Source organism: Colius striatus, chromosome 1 (genome assembly GCF_028858725.1).
Source record: "Colius striatus isolate bColStr4 chromosome 1, bColStr4.1.hap1, whole genome shotgun sequence".
Lineage (NCBI taxonomy): Eukaryota > Metazoa > Chordata > Aves > Coliiformes > Coliidae > Colius > Colius striatus.
Window position 1 is genome coordinate 187237474 of NC_084759.1, and position 6000 is coordinate 187243473.

The following is a 6000-nucleotide window of genomic DNA, read 5'->3' on the forward strand; positions in this document are numbered from 1 at the left end:
CATTCAAAGGAATCTGATGTGAAGGTAAATTGAGTAGAGTTCACATGAATTCTTCTGTATATATTGGAAAATCTTATACAGACTTTAAAGCAATTAAATAGCTAATTTTCACCTATGAAATATATAATTACCTCCCCAGTGGTGCCAGATAGATTTTCATTTGGTCCTCATATACAAAAGCAAGCAGATAAATTGATAAAAAATATGGATCTGGAAGAACTGAAAGCTTATAGGGGCTAGGAACTCTGTCACAATGTTTGAATTTGTAGATTGGAACACAGTGGTTTATTATTTTGACTGAGGCTTATAGACATTGTCTCAGTACCATTATATTCAGAAAATATAAATTTAAAATATCATCAAGAGACTCTATATCACCTGTAACGTTCTTTGCTTTCTTCTTATAGACTTCAGACTATTTAATAAAATGTTTTTAATTAGGAAAAAACACGTATTTACCAGTCTGTTAATGACAGAATTAGATAAAAAAGAGAACATTGTGTTTTTATACTAATTGTGGGATTTTGGGTATGATTTCTTGCTTCACAATTCTAGCTTCATGATTCCAGACGGTACTTCAAAAAGAAAATCTGAGCATTGAGTTTCTTGCTTCAATTGCGCAAAAATAAACATAGGTTATGCTTATTATCCACTGTTTTAAAATATTTTATTGGCAAGACTATATCAGTTTAACCATATAGTGTGGCAATGGTCCAAAAATACTAATCGTCAAAAGCAGAAAATTTACTTGAGTGTACATGACTTGGGTTTGCATGGTGCTGCCAAGCTATTTCATTCATTGCAGTCTAGGCCTTCACCAAAAGTTAGGAACAAAATCTAAGCATATGTAAACTTCAAAAGTCTTTTAAATTTGAGCTAAACCCAAATTGTGTTGACATTTCCCTGTCTGACTTTAGAAACTATCAATTTTATGGCATTTTAAAACCTTTGAGTAAATTTGTGTCGGTAAATAGCACAAGAAACAAAAGAATTAAACAAAACAGAAGTTCAGGTTGAAGGCTTCTAGGGATCTCTAAGGTCTATCTTAAGAGATTTTTTCTGTTGTTTTACTTCCAATAGCAGAAAAAGTATAATCATATAGTTAGCTTATACCATTATTAATAAATAGCAAGGGTCTAGTCCTCATTTCAGTAGAAGAATGAGGAATTGTATGTAGTAAAGATCTATCTCTTATTTTAAAACTTCATTTAGAAATACATTAGTGGTTAGAAGCAAAGCTTAGTCTTGGTTTATAACAGTGTGGTAATGAGGGCAGTCCATCTATTCACAACTAATTCTGTTAGATTCTGGTAACTCTTGACGTTTTGTCTTTTCAAACTGGTATCAGGCCATACATTTGAATTCAATATTGGGTTTGTCTATTTGCTGTCATATCACTTTAAGTTCATCTTGGACTGAAAAATATACAAGATTGGTCTTAAGACTGATGAGAAAAAATAAATTTTCTTTATCCTTCATGATGCAGAATCCCCTGCACAAAGAGTGATCATCTGGTCAGGAACAGTCCTGTGTTAACAATGCTAAGCTGTGGGAGGTGGGTAGCTAAGCAATAGGACATTGACTGATACCTCAGTAGGGCTGATCAGGGCCTATGCCCTGACAGAACTGTATGCAGCAGCTTTTAACAGAAAAGACTGTTTTGTGAGAGTGAGAAGAAATGCAGTGCAAAAAATAGTACTTCTTTAGAAGCACTTTGTAAATGTCCTGTGAAAGTCCTAGTGAACATGAAGGTAATGGCAGTTGGATTAGGTGATCATTGTAGGTGACATATAATGCACATTCTGAACGTTAACACATGAACACATGCTTATTCCACATACATGCAATTTAGTGAATTAGTAAAGTACAACTGTGAAGAGATTTCTGGACATTTAGTAGCAAACATGGTTTACAAAAGTGTGAAATAGAAAGTTGCAAAATTTTACTTCATATGCATGAGTCAGAGGGTCTCACGTGATGCATATGAATATATAGTATGCATAAATTCTAGGTTAGAGTCTGGATTCTACTAAAGAATTCAGCAACTTTTTCAGACTAGTTTTTATCTCCTAGCAGCATCTTATTACAGGAATAGGTACTGGAGTCACTACGACTATTGTAGTCTTTAACTGTTTTATACTATGCTATAATGAAACTACCAGCATTTTTCACAATAGCACTTTTGTCATGTGTTTTTTAATTATATATGTTGTTGCCCAGTAGACATATATAAGAGTTTTGCCCTTTTAGAGTACCCTTTTTAAAGTAATGAGACTTTTATGGATGAAAAAGACAACTAATTTTAAATTAAGATAATAGGGGAGTTGGACTAGATGATCTCTAAAGTCTCTCCCAACCTCTACCATTCTGTGATCCTGTGAATATGACTCTGATTATAGGAATAACTTTAATGCTTCTTGTGACCTCCCTAAGGGTACAGTGTTGATGATAAGGAAGGGAAGACATAGAGATTTCAGTCATGTGGGAGAAACACATAACACAACATTGAAAGACCAAGTCTAAATATTGCTCCAGTACCTCTATAGAGAAAGCATAGCTCATGCAAAATGCAAATCTAACAGGCACAAACCTCAGTACAGCCACTTGTCTGAGAATGGAGCAGAAGTGTTTACTTTTTTTTTCTCTACTCTGAGGAGTAATTTATAACAACAATATTCATTCTGTCTAAGCAGTCTCTGGCACCAGAGTATGCATATCAGCAATTGTAATACAGTCATTCATTATTGGCACTTCAGGCCAATAAAGTTCATTTCACTTGGAGTGCTGACATGACTGTCTGCAAACAAGACTCTGAGAACTAAGACAGCTGGAACGTCATTAAAGAGTATTGACTTTCTCCCTTCTTTTTTATCTTTTTCCCTTTGGTGCAACTTTAGTGCATTTAAGAATGATAGTCACCTCACAAAACATGAGAATAAAACTGACAAAAATCTGTTTTTATATTTTCCTCGATGTATATCCCAAGTAACACAAAACAGTGAGGAATATTCAACCAGGCAACAGATTTGGGGAAGAAAATTGTCCAAATGTTTGTCTAAGATTTCATAAAGGCTTTTTGTGAGTTTAAAGCAGGCTGTGTAGGGAGTAGCTGATTATTAATAATTTAGTATCTTTGGCAGGATCAATACAACTAATTTGTTATGTCTGCAGAGCTAATTCCTATTCCTTTGTGAACTGATGACTTGAAAAATTGAAGTAATAATTTAAAAGAAAAAGCATTTATAGGGATTAAGGGGAATTGATTGTTTCTGTTTTGAAGTTAAGAAGAACTGATAATCTAAGAATAGATTTAGGTTTTGCAGTTGTAGCATGTGCAACTCGAAGAACTTACTACTTCACTTTTTTATTAATAGAAGTAGTTTTGGAAAATTTGACCTCACAACTGATACACATTTGAGTTATTTTTTTAAAACCCCACTCTTTCAGTAGCAGTATCATTCTGGTCTGGTTCTGTGATACCCTGTAGAAGGAATTCTAAGCAGTCCCTACTGTCAAATTACACAGCTTAATTCAGTCTAGAGGAATGTGGGAAGCTGAGTTCAAGACAAAGGGGGTTTGAAAGAAACTATTCTTTCTTTCCCGAACTATTCAAGTCATTGAGCAAAGTTCAGCCCAGAGTGATAGTGTATGTCCTTCACAGAGGTTTCCATGCTGGCTCAGACTCAATAGGAAGAGTCCTGAAGAGTAAATGTCACAGATAAGGATTTGCAAGGGTAGAAAGCCACCACACCCTCTTATTTACTGAAAGGTAAAGAGTCAGCTACAAATCTGTGGCATAGAGCTAACAGGCACTGCTACCAATGGCATTCCTATCCTTCTGCTCTCATATGTTTGGCTTACAATCTTTGTTCTGAACCTTCTTCAAACGACAGAACTTTCAATCAGCAGTCCTGTGTCTTTCTCTGGTGACAATCATTATGGTTATACGGCAGCACCGGTTTCCCAGTCTTTCTCGCTGATCTGCATTTTCATGATATTTACATTAGCATTTCATGCTTCAGGTCATTCCTTGTGGGACAGAATACCTGTCTACGGTTATTGTGGTCATACTGTCTTCTATGTAATGATGGAAAGCACATCTCCACAGTAAGGACTAAAAAGAAAGATAGAAATAGGATGTTTTGCACTGTTTTGACACCATCTCACAATTGGAGAGACGTGGATTTGAAGGATGGACCACTCGGTGGATAAGGAACTGGCTGGATAGTCATGCAGAGTTGCAGCCAACACCTCAATGTGCAAGTGCAGAGTAATTTGTAGAGACATTCCTCACTAAGTTCTGTGGTGTAGTTACATTGGAGGGAAGGGATGCCATCCAGAGGGACGCTGACAGGCTTGAGAAGTACACTTGTGCAAACTTCATGAGGTTCAACAAGGCCAAATGCAAGGTCCTGCACATGGGTCAAGGTAATCCCAAGCACAAAAATGGGTGGAAAATAGATTGAAAGCAGCTCTGAGGAGAAGGTCTGGAAGTGCTAGTTGACTGAGGAGAAGGGCTGGAAGTGCTGGTTGATGAGAAGCTCAACAAAAGCTGGCAATGTGCATTTACAGCCGTGTCCTGGGCTGCATCAGAAGTGAGGCTAGTAGATTGAGGAAGGTGATTCTGCCACTCTACTGCACTCTAGTGAGACCTCACTGGGGAGTACTGCATCCAGCTCTGAGGCATGAAACATAAAAAGGTCATAGAACTATTGGAACAAGAAAAGAAGTACAAAAATTATCAGAGGCTGAAGGACCTCTTCTATAAAGACAGGCTGAGAGAGCTGGGGTTGTTCAGCCTGGAGAAGGCTATGAGGAGACCTTATAGCAGCCTTCTGGAACATAAAGGGCCTACAAGGAGGCTGGGATTGGGTATGGAGTGGGGCCATACAGCAGCATGTAGTGATAAGACAAGGACAAGCAATGGAAAGTATCTCTGCCTATGGTAGGTGTGGTGGATTAAATAATATTTAATATAATAATATTATTAATAAATATTTATTTTCAATCCAAACTATTCTATGATTCTATGCAGGAGAGGAATAAAACCCAAAAAAAGCATATGGAACAATTGGATCACACTCAAGAGGATATTTTTAAGAGAAGTTAATCCTGAAATTGATGTCATGTGATGTTTACAGCTATTAAATAAAGAACAGAACATTTGTCTACAGTAAATATGAAAAAAATTAATAGCCAGATGTCAGTGTATAGAGTATCCTAGAGTGGACTTCAATTCATATAAAAAGGGAAATGAAGCTGAAGAATTCTTTCAAAATGTTTAAATAATTCAGTTTGAATAACTATATGATACAATGCAAGGGAATTACAACTTGTAGAATGAACCTTGAAGAAATGTCAGCATGGAATCGCAGTACTTGATGCAAAGAAATGTATTACATTGATGTCATTGAAGCACACATATAAGATTTTAGTCCTCAGTCACAGGCAAAGGGCTGTGAAGCAAAAATTATTTCAACATTCTATTAACTCCCACACTGTGGAGGGAAAGTTACATTAAGACAGCAGTTTCTATTACCATGTTCAACAAGTTTTTCAAATATTTTTTTCAGGAAGATGGCTGCTGTATTTTTTTGGTTTTTTGGTTTGATTTAATAATTATCAGATTTGTAGGGAGGAGTGGGGATTTGGAGTATTTTCTAGATCTTCATACACTTTATTTTATTGCAAGTACATTACTAGCACAAACATGTAAACATATATAGACATATCCTTAAAAGCAGTAAAGCGAGTTGTAGCATACAGTAGCACGTTCTAGACTGGGACAGTTATGTTCTTTTTCCATGCAAAGGTATTAAATAAATAAATTATTAAAAAATCCGGAATAGTCATTTCAAAATAAAGCTATTTGCATTGTATATGAATCAATTTCATTTCTAATTGAAGTAATATTTGGTTTGATATATTTATTATCAAACTTTTTTCTATTTACTATTATAAAAAAGAAAATAATTATTTATAATGGTGAAAAAAATCTGG